General features: G+C 48.4%; 1 protein-coding gene across 1 annotated transcript in view; it reads right to left on the reverse strand.

The window, feature by feature from the left end:
* Positions 1–17,616, reverse strand: part of LARP1 (La ribonucleoprotein 1, translational regulator) — a 53,073-nt gene that overhangs the window by 20,703 nt on the left and 14,754 nt on the right. The gene's annotated exons all lie outside the window — the stretch shown is intronic.

Here is a 17,616-nt window from a genome sequence, read left to right on the forward strand (position 1 = left end):
TGTGTCTCCTTCTCTCTCTCTACCCCTCCCCTGCTTGCACTCTACTCTGTCTCTCTCTCAAAAATAAACACTAAAGAAAAAATTTTAAGCAATTTTTAGAGCAGTCATTAAAAAGATAATGTTCTACTAGAGATAAAAGATGTGAAACACAGTAAGTGAGAAAAGCTGCAATTCTATTTTTGTAAAGCAAAGAAAAAATGTGTATATGCACATATTCACAAGAATTCTGGAAGGCCATATAACTAAGTATCATCAGGAGTAAAGTAGTATGTTAACAGTGATTTAATTCTGTTTGGAATTTTCCAGTCATTTCAATGAGACATGGGCTTTTTAAAAAGAAAACCTTTTGTTTGTTTGTTTAAAGGAAGAACTCTAATAGGTCTGGTCCCTTCTACACCTACACTTGCTTTCCCAACACACTTCTGAAGAACAAGGGTTTCTAAACCCTTCCTCCCTCAGAGACCCACGGGAAAGGTACATCCTGGGGCTCTACTCACCCACTTCTCTCCCATCATGTTGCCCCCCACAGTCCCTGAACAGAGAAATCTGCCTAGCTGGTCTCAAAAGGAGTTTTCTAGTCCTTGAGCACACCCATGTTCTCTTAATGAGTAGAACGAGTCCCTGCCTGACTCCTAACTATGAGGCCATGGCATCTTTGGCTTCCAACCCTTACCAGAACCACTGCCCCCTCAAGACACCCCTCATGCCTTCTGAGAGCTGGAGCTATGGAACGCAGCCCACAACATCCTCTACACCCAGTACTGGATAGTGGAGACCCAGAAATCTCTCAGTGCCAAGAGGATGGAGCCCATAGATCAGGGAGCTATTATGCACCGACTTTCTTGCTGATCCTCGGTGGCTCTGAGAAGCCTAATACCACCCAGTTCCCAGACTAGGCTGGTGCTTCAAACCAGGACCACATAGGGGTGCCTGGGTGGCTCCGCTGGTTAAGGGTCCGACTTCAGCTCAGGTCATGATCTTGCAGTCCGTGAGTTCGAGCCCCACATCAGGCTCTGTGCAGACAGCTCAGGGCCTGGAGCCTGCTTCAGATTCTGTGTCTCCCTCTCTCTGCCCCTCCCCCCCCCCCCTGCAAAAAATAAATAAAAACTATAATATTAAAAAAACAAAAACAAAACCAGAACTGGGTAGAGGGAGCCACCCCAGGATCATCTCCCGTGACTACACCTGAGTTACGGGAGTAATCACTTCTCCAAGGACCCCCCTACTTGCTATCAGGACAAGAGCAGGCCAAAGGACCTGCAACTTCAAGCTCGTTAACAAGATGTGGAAAGGGCGAATCAGGCTCATAGGGCAAGGTGTTCCTGAAGACTTTCCTCGAAAAAGTGAGGCAAAGTTTTTCAGGGCATTGTCTGCTTCTTCTAATAAAAAATAAACCTAAGAAAAACTCTTAAAATTGGAAAGAGTCCTACCCTGCGATCACCCTGCCTGACACTCCATTTGCCGAGATCACAAAGGGACATGGTAAAGTACTGAAAGTTCAGTCTCTGATTAATGGGAGAGTCATCCTGTCATCCTGGGAAATGTCCCCATTCTCCCACTAGCCCCAAGATGACTGAGGGAATATGGCTAGTCTGAGCATACACAGGAATATTCAAGTAGTCCTGTGTGAAGTTTGCTGAAAAAGGCCCATCCCTAGCTAGTCTCCCTCTGCCCCCGGGACCCACAGTGCCCTGCTCTTGCTCTGCTCACAGCTACATCCTCATGCTGCCCCCACTCCAAGGAGGAACAAAGTCTCCCAGACAGACAGAAAAGTCCACTAGGGAGAGAGGACTATTTCTGCCTTTACGTAAAATTCCTAGATCTGTTAAGATCCTGTGGGGCTTAAGCAAAGGCAGGAGGGCTCAGTCAGATGCACTGCTCTCAGGCCCTGTGGGAGACAAGAAAAAACACTCGGCTTTTTGACTTCAATTACACATCCCTTTCTGGGTCCCCTTCCAGCCATCCTCCTTCACCAGGTAACCAACCAAGAGTCTCTCTCCGACTCCCTAATATACAGGGCCTAGCATCTGAAATGGTTCCCAGGGAAAACCAATCCTTTACGCAGGTGCCAGTCCCTAAGTCCAGCATCATCCCAGCCCAAAGAGGGAACAAGCCCCCTCCTCCCACTTCTGCATTCTCAAACTTGTGCCAGCTGCCAGTGACCAGAGCCCAGCTCAAAAAACACTAAACTCGCCACTCTGCATCTGCCCAAGAAAACGACTGTAGAAGGTGAGAAAAAAGGACCCATGGTTCTAATCCCCCCTGTTTGCAGATAGGGAGCAGAGGCCCTCAAGGGGCTTCCCTAGGGAAGAACCAGGATGACAGCCACAGGTTTCCACTCTTTTTGTTTAAGTGCTCCCTCCAGCTTGCCACAAATCCCATGTGGCCACTGGTAGGGTCAAAAGTCCTTCCTGGGGGCGGCTGGGTGGCTCAGTGGCTCGGTCCGTTAAGCATGAGACTCTCGATTTCAATGCAGATCATGATCTCACAGGTTCGTGAGTTTGAGCCCTATGTCGGGCTCTGTGCTGACAGGGCGGAGTCTGCTTGGGATTCTCTCTCCTTCTCTGCCCCTCCCCCACTCGCACTTTGGCTTTCACAAAGAAACAAACAAACGACAACCCTCTCCTTCCTGGTGCAATCTTAGGGCGCTTCCCTGGTGTTTCCTGGTAAACAGGGTTACTGAAGACAGGGAAAGGTTCTCATGTACAGAAGGAAGTAGAACTGTGGAGAGATGGACCCTACTTGAGGCCCAGCATTCTAAGGGAGCCAGATGGCAGACAGAGGCCCTAGGAGTACCTTCCTCCTGATTAAAACAAGTCGGGGGCTAACAGGCATCTGGAAAAGGAGAAAAGCTACTTTCTGTCCCACAGGAACATCCTGAGCCAGGAGCCAATACTGAATGACTCTAGTTCCAGGGGGTGAAGGGGCTTCCCTAAATACACACAGGCATTTGTGTATTAAATGAAGCACACCAGAATCTCTATGTGTGGTTGTGGAACACCAGAAGACTATGCACCTGTATCTGCATGGCAAACCCACTATTTTTCCTTCAGATTACTGAGAGCGGTGGGGACCAAGGCAGCTAAACCACTATGGCTAATGGAGGATACCGGGAAACAAGGGGGGGCAGAATGTGGGCGTTGAGGGTGAGCAGGGCAGAGAGCGGCTCTCCCTGCAAAGCAGAGAGGCTGACTGCACAACACTGACTATCTAACCCTCTGAGGTTCTCTCTTCCTCAACTGTCACCCTTTCATTCAAACACTTGTCTAGGAAAGCAGACAGCCCATCATAAGAACTTGGACTTTGTCATCCACTGCACTTGGCTGGAGGCCCTACATACTCTGCCCCTTAACAAGCCCTTTGAGTTTTGTTTTGTTTTTTTTTGAGAGGGAGAGAGAAGGAGGGAGGGAGGGAGAGTAAGAGAGAGAGAGAGAAAAAAAAAAACACGAGTGGGGGAGGGCCAGAGAGGAAGGGAGAGAGAGAATACCAAGCAAGCTCCGTGCTGTCAGTGCAGAGCCCATTGTGGGGCTCGAACCCATGAACCAGGAGATTCATGACCGAAATCAAGAGTTGATGCTTAACCGACTGAGCCACCCAGGCACCCAGAGAAGCTTTTTGAACTTAAGTTTTCTCATCTGTAAAACTAAAGTCACCATTATCTCATAGGACTGCTGTGACAGTTAAAGGAACAGAGCATAAGAGTGCTCAGCATACGGTAATGCTAAATATTTCAATTCAGATTCACACACCAAGTTTACTATGGCCAAGTAACCCTCATCCTCAGGGTTAAAGAGAAAAAGAGACCATCAAATAATCTCTTAATATGAGAAGAATCAGAGCAACTCCTGGGAATCAAGTGGTTCAATTCACTGATTCAGATTACAAATGCCATCCCCTGTCCAGCTCCAGCCTGGCCCTTCTTCCGGACACCGCCCTCCAGAAGCCGTCCTGGCTTCAGGGCAGGTTTCCCAGGGGAAGAGGAAAGAAAGAGAGAGGATTCACCACAAGTCCTGGGGGGCGGGGTGGGGGTGGGGGTGGGCTGTGACATCAGCCCCTGCTGCAGTAGAGGAAGGAAGAGCACAGGGAAGGCCTGGAGTTCCCTTTCAGTTGAAGAAATTTAGTGACTCAACTTTTTACTCAGCATGGAAGAGGGACAGAGCTCGCCCTCCAGAATCTCTCTCAGCCTACCCAGGGGCCAAACCCATCAACACCCACTACAAAGCCAGATAAAAAGAAATATTTTCTATGCTGTCTTGTTCTAGAAACATCCTAATGCTGCTGACCCTGTGAAATAAAAGCTACCCAGAGGGACTAGATCTAGGAAATCTAAGGAGCAAAGACTTGGTCAAGCAATGGGAAGCCAGTGGTTTTTAGGGTGAGAAGGCACACGGGTTGAGTCAAACTCTTCAGGTCATGGTAACAAAGAACTAGTACGAGGGAGAAGCTGGAAATGAGACTGGGGGACAAATGTGGGTAAAAGGCAAGATGGGCCTAGGCCGGATGGGAGAAAGCCTGTGGGACTGAGAATGGATGGTCAGAGATCTCGGCCTCAGTGCCAGAAGAATGGGGAGGGCCAAATGTTTATTTTGGGGCTGGCACCATCTCCTGGAGATTGGCAGCTGAATAGGCTGAGTTTAGCCTAACCAGAAAGAATTTCTACTTTGGGGAACAAGGTTATTTATTAGGCTGTATTTCTTGAGTTGACACTCACCAACTTGCTAATCTGTATGTGGCCATGAGGTCAATCTCCTCGGGGACCCTCTCAGACCTCAAGTAAAGTGTCCCTCCTACATGCTCTCACAGCGCTGGAACCGTCACCCCCTATGTGGCTCCTTGAGGCCAGGAAGCAGACTGTTCTGACAGCAGTAATCCCAGCGTCTAGCTCAGGGCCTGGCAATGCGCTGACATTTGTTGAATGAGTGGTAAGTTCACAAAACCCATCTCCTCTATGATTTCACACCAAGGGAAGAGGCTTTGTTTTCCGAGTACTAATTCCTGAGGCTACAGCTTCATCCTCCACCTTCAGCCACAGCTCTCCGGAAACAAACAAGTATCGTTGGCACTGCTGGCTTCCAGAGGAACCCCACGCCCAGCCCTGCCTTGACTCTGAGGCACCTGATTACCTGAAATCAGAGCTGGGTCCTAGTCCAGACTCCAGCACTCTTCAGTTGTATAATCTTGGGGGGCACTACTGACCACCCTCTCCGCGTCTCATCTTCCTCAACTGAACAAAAGGTAGTAACATGAGATCTGGAGGGGTGAGGAGAGAGAAGGCAAGACCTCAACCACTGAGATTTCTCATCAAAGAGATGCTAGCAACAAGCTGTGGTGATAATATTAACAAGTGCACACGGTATGTACTAGGCACTTACTAGGTGCCATGTGCTGTTTTAACACTGAGCTTGTTTTTCTAACTGGTCTCATTTTATTTTATTAAAAAAAATATATTTTTTAATGTATTCATTTTTGAGAGACAGAGAAAGACAGGGCATGGGCAGGGAAGGGGCAGAGAGAGAGGGAGACACAGAATCCAAAGCAGGCTCCAGGCTCTGAGCTGTCAGCACAGAGCCCAACATGATGCTTGAATTCACGAACTGTGACATCATGACCTGAGCAAGTCGGACGCTCAACCGACTGAACCACCCAGGCGCCCCATAACTGGTCTCATTTTATAAATGAGGAAACTAAAGCACATGGTGGAAAGATTATTTGCCAAAGATATTTGCAAACTGAGACCCCAAATGTGGAAGGGAGCAAAACCATCTAAGGGGAAGGTGAGGCAGAAGGAGCCTGGGTTACATCGCCCAACTGTGCTCATCCCTCCTAAGCCAGCCTGAGGGCAGAGTCATGGAGGAAGAGTTTGGGGACCACAGGCCTTTCAGCCTAACCCCACTCATCCTAACACCCCTTAAGCAGAAACACTCTTCTACCGAGTAAAAAGTACACTGGGTTAACTTCCACACCTTGTTCACCAGTTCTTGTCGCTGCCATTGCCGCCACTTCTCAGGTCTCTCTCTGCCCAGCCCTCCTGCCCTGACTTCCCCCCAGACCCCAGACCTGCAGATGAAACACACGAAGGGACTGGAGGGCATCCCTGCGTGCAGGAGTGAGTGAGTGAGTGAGTGAGTGAGTGTGTGTGTGTGTGTGTGTGTGTGTGTGTAGGGGGCTTCAGAACATCAGACCATCTAGAGGCTCTGCTCAAAGGAAGCTGCCAGCCCCAGCGTGAGCCCCTTGGCCTGGGAGGAGGGGCAGGATTGCTGGGTTCCAGTCACATGATGCTGCCTGGCCTGGACCAGGCCCAACCTCAGTAGACTATCTTTAGCCTGTGGTGACCCAGGCAGCCTGATGCCCCCACTCTTCATGATCAGACATGGAATCTGCCCCCACAGCTGGTCCTAGCCCCTAAAGTCCGACCAAAAGCTAACTAATAATATTACAACTGGAAGACACAAACAGCCAGTGAAGCCCCTGGTCTCCAAGTGCCAGCACCCTAACACAGCCTTTCTGAAGAGCACATATGGTTCTAAATAGAGCAGTAATAGTAGTAACAACCCCCTTTTACAGGGTGCTAGTCTAAGTTGTTTTGTTATGTGTGATTTTACTAAATTGCCTCAAAAAGACACTATTAGTTCTGTCACTCAGAAAATGAAATAGAGGCAAGGAACTTGCCTAGGGTCACACAGTATATATTCTGTGTGACGTTATTCACACATCTCAGCATTATTTTCAGATTTCTTCCAAGGAAGCCTTCCCTGTTGAGTGCCCATTATAAAGAACTACCCAACTAGAGACTCTGGATCAAGTCCTAATTCAGTCTGTAACCTGGGGTCTTCAGAGCCACCCCCTGAAACAGCTGCACTTGTATCTCAACCTCACTAATTACTGAGCCTGTATTACATACATCCTTGGAAGGTGCCAAAGTTCTTTACATACGGTAACTCATTTATTTTTCACAACCGTTCAAGACAGGTATGATGCTGATTCCAGGTTATAGAGGAAACTAAGGCTCGGAGAGGCTAAATGACTTGTCCACAGTTCAGCAGGCTATGAACTTTCGGAGCTGGGACTGAATCCCAGGTACTGCCTGACCCTACCCCTGGGCTTTGTCGGCCTATAACACATCCTTTGTGGACAATGATTGCAAACTCCATAGGGTGGGGATCTCTTCCACCGTGCCCACTGGCCTCTGAAACCCAGGGTTGCAGCATGTACATGGCAGGCCCACAGTAAACATTTCCCAAATGAAGCAATTTACAGAAGCACAGGTGCTTCTCAAAGAACTCTGAAAGGGAAGAGAGGTTAGTGCCCCTCTGCATTATGACTGAGCAGCACACAGCTGTACAGTCCAGCAGCTGCAACCCCTTTGGGGTCTAGACCTGCGTTCTGTACTCAGAATTGGAATCAGGGTGCTTTAATCCAAACACCACAGGCCAGCCGTGGAAAACAGAGGACCGCGAGGGTATGTGGCAGACAAGCCAGCACAGGAACTTCCCAGAGGTCCCAGACTTAAGCCCCCAGGCCTCGGGCCACACCAGAAATCACAAGTCTGGCCAGCAACCCCGGCGAGCTGGGAAACACAGCTATAGCTAAGGGGGTAGCATCTGTGCAAAAGCAGCCAAGGCTCTACCCTCAAACACAGACTTAGTGTTTCCAGAGCTTCTGAGTTTTCAAGAAAAGTAAAAAAATAGATTAAAAAGAAATTTCTAGCTTTATAAATACTGCTAATCAATTCACATTAAAAAAAAAAAAAAAACAAAAAAAAAACCAAACCTCTTCCATGCATCATATTCTGCTAGTGGGCTCCTGCATGCTCTCTTGAGGGACAGGCCAAGCACTGGGCAGCTGGGCCCTGGATTTCAGGAGCCACCCCTTTCAGGAAGGTTTTGAGGCACAAGTAACCCTCCACTGCCCACCTGACTCCATCGTTCTGATGTGGGAAGCTGCTGACCTCAAAGCTGGTTTTCCCCTGGTAACCCACCACTTCAGGTAATGCAAATTCACTTTTATTGTCTTAATCTAGGGCATTCTCAAGAGGCTTCTGAGTCCCCCGCCTTCCCCAAATTACTTTGGATTACCACTTTATTGGAGTGGAGAGGCTCTCAGACCCAGCCAAGGCTAGAAGGGACTTGAGAACTCTTCTCCTTGTAGAGACAGGAAAGCTGAGCCCAGGAGGGACCAAGGCTGTGCCCAAAGTGCCCAGTAAATTGTTGTGGAGTTGGCACCGAATATCCAGTTCCTGCCTCTAAATCCAGAGCTTTTCCAGCTGGTGGGAAAGCCAACTTCCTGCCTCAACAAAATACGCTCTGTTCACCTCGACACTCACTCATGGCATAGGGGCATATCATGCATGGGTGAGGTGGGGGGTGGGGGGGCAGGTTCAGAAACCCAAGCATTCCAGGAACCACCCTGCTGTTTTTAAGATCAACAATTTCTCACATGAAATTGTAATATATGACAGAAAAGGAGGGGTGCTCTTGTTGAAATGGATCTAGGAGGGGGACCTCACTTCTGCCCCCATCTTTTTTCTTCACACTTCTCCCGGGAAGGCCAAACCTCTCAGCTCCCTCTGGAAGATGTGGGGTAGGCAAGTCCTGATCACTTACCCATGCAGTATGCCAGGTTAGGCTCCCTCACTAGCCCTCAGTTTCCTGCTCTCTGAAATCATTGAGCCCTAACAGCTCCAGCCCTGCAGGCTAGGTATACTTGGCAACAGGAAATCCCAGAGAAATGGAAGAGACTTGCCAGGTACCCCAGAAACAGATGGCAAGTTGGGAGGTCTTAGGTATGGGCTAGTTATACTGATCCAGCTCAAAAAGGCAGGCCTTGCTTCCCAGAAGCAGTTGATCTGCCCCTCTTGAGGGGTCTGGGCCAGGGGACTGCTTCAGTGTCACATGCTACAGCCCGACTGGAAAAGAGTAGAGCCCTGGGATGCCATAGATGAGGAGACAGGGGCTGCCCCACCTGCAGACACCCCACCCCTTCTCACAGATGTTCTCAAAGCACTGCCAGGTACCCTATTACTCTACTCTACAGTCCCTTCCCCTTCAGCAAATGTAGTGGGGGGGGGGGGGGGCGGTCTGAGTCCTATCCAAAACCCACTCTATCACCAATTTACCAGGCTGCTGGGCTAAGAACAGGACAGAGCAGCAGTTAAGAGCATGGACTCAAGTTCACCCAAAGATGTTCTAACCATCAGTCTGCATCAAATAAGTAACCCACAAGACCAGGGGACATGGTTAAATCAGACCAACCTTTCGTGGAGCTTGTAATTTGATAGGCATTCACTGGGACACACAAGAATGAGCCAAACAAGCAGGTTCATGATGGAGGCAAAAAGACAATTTACATGGGAAATTCTAGCATCAGACTTAATCTCTCATTGTGAGGTTCATGATAGCTGCTAGCTCACAGATTTACAGCTTAAATGACATCATCATGAAACACAGAACTATCATAAATACATGGCTATTTTTTTGGCTCTTTGAGGCAACTCCTGAATCTCTCTAGTGCTTTAAAAAAGAGAGAGATGGATAATGGTTGCCAGATTTTTAAAAAATCTCTAATTAAATGTGCATTTCATATCAGCAAGTAATTTTTCCTATGCAATATTTGGGACATCTTATACTAAAAAACTATCCACCATTTATCCGAAATTCAAATGTAATTGAGTGTCTGGTATTTTTATTTGCTAAACCTGACCACCACAGGAAGGAAGGAAGGAAGGAAGGAAGGAAGGAAGGAAGGAAGGAAGGAAGGACGGACTACTGCTCATGTTCCATCACAGTGGGGTAGTGAGCAGGGCCCTGGGCTAGGGAGTCAGGAGACTGGATGCTGGTACTGGTATCCTTGTGGTGGGAGATGGCCATGAGTTCCCACCTGGGTGTCTTTAGTCTCGCCATTCAGAGGCCTGTGGTTGGGGTGGAGGGGAGCCTGTCATCTGTGGTCCTTCCAGGCCTAACATGCTTTGATTTTTATCCCTGTATTCACTGATCATCCTAACTACAACTTAATTGAAGCCAGATGTCCAGGGGCACAATCTACCTCCAAAACCACTGCTACAAAGTACATCAGCTCTAAGATTTTAATATGCAGAACTACCTATCCTCTGAGGAGCTTATCAAAATGTAGATTCCTGGGTCGCACCCTCCAGAGATTTTTGCTCAGAAATGGTAGGGCCAGGAATCTGCTAGCTAATTCTAAGGCAGGTTTTCTCTGGACATACTTGGAAATTTTTTAACTTAACCCAGTGAGTTTCAACTGCTAATTCTGATAGGGGTTACCAGAACCACAACACCACATTTAATATTTTAAAATCAGGGCTACACTTCTTAAACTGGTAGTGGGTACATGGGTTGTTTTAATATTTTATATTAATTAAAATTAGTATTTATCATATTCATATATTTATAATTAAGTTTAATATAATTAATTTGATGATTAAAATTAAAATATTTAATATTTTTAATTTTACATTTATGTTCTTTTTAAAAGGTACACTTAAGTTCTCTTCTAAAGATTTTATTTTCAAGCAATCTCTACACCCAACATGGGGCTCAGACTCACAACCCCGAGATCAAGAGTTGCATGCTCTGATGTAGCAGGGCTGGTCTGATGGACACAGAACCCAAGCCCCCTACCCGTTAACCTTCCACTCAGCTGGGGTTTCTGAGCACAAGGCTATATGAAAAATCCTCACCTCACAGCTGTGGAAACTGGGAACAGTGAGCTAGCAGGCTGGCAATACCACTTGGCGAAGAGGGGCAGGCTTGGTTTAAATGCATACTCCTGGAAGTCCCTCAAGCTCCAGGAATCAGTCTGGTGAGGAAGGCAGAGCTTGGGCATCTGCAGTTTTAACAAGTTTCCGATGCAATGCTGATGCCAATTAATGTTAGAACGGAGACTGCTGGGAAGGAACCCTGGTCCCCAACCCCCAGTCCAGGGCCTCATGTTTGCAGACACAAATGACCTGGCTCACAAGAGCAGGAGGGAGAATGTTTTAATTACACACACAAACAGCAGCCACAGGAGGGGTACATGAGAAGCACATCCCCTCCATTTACCCCAGTCCAATCTCTAGCATCAGGAATCAAGACTGGTCAGACCAAGAAGCCATAAGCTGAGTGTCCTGACAGATGGGAGGTCACAAAGGATCCATCTGGGCTGGGTTCGGGGTTCAGTTTCACAACAGGCTCCGGACTATGGCTGTGCAGAAGAAGAACGGAGGCTCTGAAGGGAACAGCTTGCCTGCCTCCTTTAACAGCCAGCCAGCCTCCACGCTCTTAGGCTAAGCCTGCTCTTTGCTCACCCAGCGCCCTGAGGCCTGGGTCCGCTACACAATAATGGCTATCACTTACTAAGCATTCACCTCAAGCTTCCTGTTGCAGGATTTTTGTGCATTTTGACCCTCACAATGGTGGAATTACCACCCCAGTTTCAGTGACTGAGTAGCTAGCCAAAGTCACACGGTGAGAAAGTATCTGACCCAAGGATCTGAAATCTCAGACTATCCTAGGCCTCTTTCAGCACTGCAGGAGATCAGTATTAGGTTCTCAAAGGTCTCCAGCTCAAACCTGTGGGCCCAACAGGCGACTGAAGCCACCACCACCAGAATCCACTTCTCTGAGACTATTAGCTTACCTGCCAGGTGGGGATGCCATTCCTCAGCACAGGGGGAAAAGGGCAAAGCAGTCAGGAATCAAAGCACTGTTTATCGAAAGGCAATGTTCTAGGGTCACCGGCAAACCAAAGGCCTGAGCCCTCGCCAGCACCAAGCCCAAGAGGATTTTGCCTCCTCCAGCAGATCAGAAAGGAAAGGATGGAGAAAACTGTAAATACCTTATAGTACCAAGGAGAGGGAATAGAGGGGAAAGCGTGGTGGAAAAAGCAGGGACTTTGTATAGTTTCTGCTATGGGGCACAGGAGAGCTGAACAGAGCATAAACCACTCATCCAGGTAAACTACCCTTCCTTACCCTTGCTGACCAGGGCTAATCGGCTTTAAGATACTTCCTCATGCACCACGGTGTCTAAGTCTCAAACAGTCTGAGGTAGGAAGATGCAGTTCTCCCCAGAGTGAGCTTCCTGACTTGTCCCAAGAATATCAACTTGTTTTTTGAGATCCCAGCCCTATGTTCCGACCAGCCTATTGTGTCACCTGACCATTGGGAACTTGGGTATGGAGGGGTCTGTGTGCAAGGCACTAGGGAAGCAGTGGTGAACAAGACCGTCTCTATGCTCTCAGGGTTCAATTTATACAAGGGCTTTAATGTGAAACGCCACATGTGACTGCTTGATCTTGACTGCCTGGGATGCTGTATCGAGGATCCTCAGGTAGTAAATGGGCTCAAGAAAAGCCTAGGATCAATTAGCAAGTCTCCCAGGAATGTCATTTGGTAATGACTAAAAAAATGCTCTTCTTCTTAACAACTATATATGACACACACTATGTACTGTGGATATAGAAAGTAGGTAAGATTACCAAGGACCCAGCCCATGAAACTAGTAGCTGACGTTTAGAGCTGACATGGGTGTGGTGGGCTCAACATGCTTTCCGTCCAAAAGCCACTGGGTCCTCACCTCTGAAAAGATCTGCAACCCTTAGGCATGGGCTCTTCTAGAGGAATTAAGGCAAGCCCCAGGAAGAACAAAAAGCAGAAACACAAGTGAGAATTAAGGAATGGGTGCCTCTGTGGAAAGAACACTGGGCTGGGAGTCAGGAAAACTGCCTACTTCACCCCCAGCAGAAGGGTGGTGCAATGGTTAAGAGCCTAGGCTCCAGGGGCACCTGGGTGGTTCAGTCGGTCCAACTCTTGATTCGGCTTAGGTCATGACCTCACTGTTTGTGGGACTGAGCCCTGATCGGGCTCTGTGCTGACATCGCAGAGCCGGCTTGGGATTCTTGCTCTCCACCCCTCCTCTGGTCGTGCCCGCTCACTCTCAAAATAAATAAACAAACTTAAAAAAAAAAAAAAGAGCCTGGACTCCAACAGCTCTTCTACCTTGGTAATTCTGGGTTTCTGTAAATGGGAATAGTTTCTAACCTAATGGGACCGTGAGGACTGAATGAGTTGATATTTGTTAAGTGCTTGGAAACGTGCCTAGCACATGGTAAGCATTCAATATTTGTTTGTTAGCTATTATCCTGGAAGTTTAGAGGTATCTCTGTGTATCCGGGCAGGCTTCATCACTGGTTTGTCTCACAAAACGGGCCTGTACAACTTTAATTTTTTATTTTTCATAAAGGAATTCTCCCCATGAATTCAATAAAATTCACTGCAGAGGATTTTTTTAAAAGGCCACCAACAAATTTTTCTACCCCACCCCAAGCTCAGTTTCTGAGGTGAGCTTCCTATTAGGTACCTAGTTCTGGAAGTTTGCTCAGTGCCCCCACCCTTCCCAGAACCATGCTTTATGCTCTAACTTAAAGAGCTCATCAGTAAAGCAGAGTAGAAGGGTGGGCCTGTTTTCAGGAAATTTAGAGCATTTCTGGGCAACACCTCCTCCATTTGGGCACGCCTTCCTGGCCTTCTGAGGGCTCAGGGTGTGTCATCCACTGGCCCATGTGGGGGAGGGAAGCCAACTGGAGGCTGGTCAGCTGGAGCCCCAGGAGTCCCAGCATGTGCTTGTCAGCCCTAGAGGCTGGTGCTGCCAGACCTCATCCTCTCCTCATCCACACTCTTGCAGCACTGACAGTGCAAAGGGCTCCTGTTTCTCCTTCCCTGAAAAGAACAAGGCAGAATGAAAAAAGACACAGCACGGGCATCATGATTCCCTTAGTGCCAAGTGGGAGACTCTGGCCAAGACACAGCCTCAGTTTTCTATAAAAGGAGAAGCCAGATGGCTTCCAGAGCCCCTTTGGATTCTGGCCTTCCTCAAGTCTACAATCTCCAAAGAGCTGCTACCTCAGAGGGGCAATGGCAGTGATGATGCAAATCAGGGGGTGGGATAGAGAAGGCTTGGAATGGCAGAGAACATTCCAGAGAACTCCCAAGCCTAGCTGCAGCCAATGGGGAACTTCAGCAGCCTCTCCACTCCCAGCCAGCAGTCCAGCATTCCCAGGCTGCCACTGCCCGCACACTCCTTTCCCCATGCCTGGCCAGAGGGCCTCCGGCTCCATGGACAAACTGCTGTGCTCACAGCTCCTGGAAAGATTGACAAGAGTCCTGCATCTTTAAGAGGGGGCCAATGACCACCCACCTCAAGGGCACTTGTGAAATATGAATAAAGAAGTGTTTACACGTAAAGTCTTCTGAAGTCTTAAGGGCTATCCCAAATGCAGTACCAGTCCTTTCAATCCAAGGACTTGATGAAGAAGACTAGACCCTAGGATAAATAAATGGATGGTGGCTCAGAAACCTCAGCTTTGGTAGCTGCCATCTTGGACAGTATCCTACCTCAGGCAATAGAGCTCCCAAAGGAGTACAAACGAAGCCATCTCCTCGTTCCCTGGAGCAGGCCCCTCCCAGCCTGTGGAGATTTGGCTCAGTGCTCCTGGGTGTCACAATAAAAGGGGAGAAGACCAGACTCCCTGGATCCTCAAAACCTTAATCATCGGGGCGGGGGGGGGGGGGGGGGGGAGGTGGGGGGAGGGCGCCTGGGTGGCTCAGTCAGTTGAGCGTTTGACTCTTGATTTCGGTTCAGGTCATGATCTCAGGGGTTCATGAGTTCAAGCCCCGCATTAGACTCTGTGCGGACAGTGAGGAGGCTGCTTAGGATTCTCTCTGCCTCTCCAGCGCACATGCTCTCAAAATAAATAAATAAACAAAACAAAACGAAAAACCTTCAGCTAATCCCCTTTACCTGAGGGCTAATCCAAGGTCTGTTGCTCATCCCCAGCCCTCCTACAAAGGGAAAGGGGGTGGCCAGTGGCATATAAGTGATAACACTTAGAAGGGAGCCCCATTTTACAGTCTGAAAAACTAAAGCACAATTTTGTGTGTGTGTGTGTGTGGTGGGGGTGGGGTGGGGAATGAAACCAGGCTCCTAAACATCTCAGACCTGCCAAGGAATGAGGTTCCTGCCACCCAAGTGACCTGGTGTGAAGCAGGTACATCCTTGCAATAGCATCACGGGGGCAGGGTGATTTGACAAACTAATCAATTATTTACAGATTTCTAAGTCCCAACCTCATCCAGGTCAAACCATACCCCTCTGCACCTACTGTGGCCTAGCTGCTCTTTTCTCCACTGCTGACCAGCCTCCACTGGGGATGTACTGTGGGCTTGGGAGCACCCCAGAACACCCAAGTGAAAGTCTCTGCCCACCCCACACAGGTTTTCTTTTCGTAATCTGGCTGGTTGCAAATCCAAGCAGTAAGCTGTTGGAGGGCAGAGGAGTGTGGTGGAAAGACCACTGACCTGGGCATCAGTGTGCTTGTGTCTGAAACACTGCATCCCTGCATGACCGCCTCAGTCAGTAGCTTCCCCGATGTGGGCCTGCTTTCGTCAGCAAAGTGCGTGGTGTGTGCAGACATATGCACGTGGTACGTGTGATTTCTGGACTGGGCTCAGTGCTCTCAGATCAACTCCAGGCGCCTGCAGGGGGCAGCGAAGGAGTGGAGGCTTCAGAGGTGGAAGAGCTGGGGTGTGTGAGCCTGCCAGCTCCTCAACCTCCATCATCCGGAAAATGTTCTTTTATTATCAAGGGCTGCTTTGAGGATTATAAGCAGTTAAGTGCCCTTGAAAGCCTATGTTTCTAAGTGGGCTGGGAGGGAGAATCCAGCTCATGAGATAGTATGATCCCATTTTTTAAAAAGGCTTGTGTGTGTGTGTGTGTGTGTGTGTGTGTATATATATATCATAAATATATGTATCACTCCATCAAAATATAGAAACGTGCTTTCCAATACAACAGTCGCTAGCCACATGTGGATACTAGCACTTGTTATGTGACTAGTCCAAATTGAAAAGTGTTTTGCGTGTAAAAGACCCACCAGACTTCAAAGACTTAGTACAAAGAATATGAAATAGTTCACTAATAATTTTTATGTTCATTGTATGTTGAAATGATAATCTCTTATTTTGGGTTATATCATTTAAATTGTCACCTGTCTTTACTTTTCTAGAAATAGGACTACTAAAAAATTTAAAATTATATATACAGCTTGTGTTGTATTTCTATTAGGCAACACTGGTCTTAAAGGATGTGGTTGCTTAGTAGTGTTTATGGTGGCTCGTGGACATTTTTCTACAATGAATTGGTGTTGCCTGAATAAGCTAAAAAGATTTTCCCTTTGAAAGAAATTAAAAGGCCCAACACATAATAGCAGTTCCCATCCCCTTTGGGAAGAGCCAGAGAGCCTCCCGGTGCCAGTAGAGGGCCGCCTCCCACCCCTCAATGGGCCCAGAGGCCATGCCTGAGAAACCACAAGGTCAGCAGGGCCCTTTCCAGCAGGCTGCACGTGGCCTGACAGAGCTGAAGAGGAACCTCTCTGGGGGAAGAGGGGCCAGGGCTCCTCTGCAAGATCAGAAGTTCCAGGGCCTGGCTCACACCCACTAAAGGTGGCCAGGGGGCAGAACTGGGAACTCCAGGCTGGGCCACTAGAGTCCCGAAGAGATTCTTGCTACCTGAAGATTTGTGTGGTCCTCCCTCTCCCAGAAACAGTTTTCCAGGTGAAGTATGTATACTTCTGTGGTCTGGAAGAACGCAAAGTCCGATGCTAAGTACTGCAGAACTGTGGAGTCAGTCTGCCATGGGCTGGAATCCTAGCTATGTATAAAACACTGCATGGCCTTAAGCAAATTACTGAACCTCTCTGAACTCTTCTGTTTTCTCATCTGTAAAACGAGGATTATAACTCCAGATCCCACAGCACTGTGGAAATGAACCTAGATAATGAATGAGATGGTGTGGTGGCTCACAAGTTTGATAATCATGTCAGGAGTGGAGAGTCTGGGGCAGTCTGGCCTGGCTCCCTGGCCCATCTGTCCTCAAGGCAAGCTACTTATGAGGCAGATTCTAGGACATCTGGCTAAGCCCAGGGACATGATAAAGGCACATCAGTGACAGACGAGCAAAGCATTCATAACCACAGGACCCAATCCCTTTTTACAAGTCAAGAAATGAAGGTCCAGCCAGGAGAAACAAGAGAGCAGGGCTGAAAACAGAACTTGGACCCACAGACTTTGCTCTGACCCCACCCTGAAGACCTTACCTGAAACAAGAAAGCCACTGCAGTTTCTGACAAGAAGTCGGAACAGAAAACTGTGACACTGAGAGCTCGTGTCAGGCTTGTTCCCCATCCCCAGGCCCTGCCACCCCTGCCCCAGAGCTCCTGATGGTGCCCCCATGCCATTCCCCCACACTCTCACTCCACCTCCACCCTGGGGCATGGAGCCTGAGACAGGCGTGGGGGTGGGTAGGGTGGGGAGCCGCCAAGCAAGGCAACACCAACACCCCTCCCGGCCCTGCGGCCCTGAAGCCCAGAGACCCAGAACCAGGGGAATGACCTCTGCCTGCCTCAGGCCATCCTCTTCTTATTAATGGGCACAATACAACAATAATTTGCCTTTTGGACAGACGAGAGGAAGTAAGAAACAGCAATCAGAAAACTTCCTCTTTAAAGTAGGCTAAGCTCAAAGGAAAACAGTAAAGTAAAAAAAAAAAAAAAAAAAAATCA

The sequence above is a fragment of the Prionailurus viverrinus genome, chromosome A1 (genome assembly GCF_022837055.1).
Source record: "Prionailurus viverrinus isolate Anna chromosome A1, UM_Priviv_1.0, whole genome shotgun sequence".
NCBI classification, from domain to species: Eukaryota; Metazoa; Chordata; class Mammalia; order Carnivora; family Felidae; genus Prionailurus; species Prionailurus viverrinus.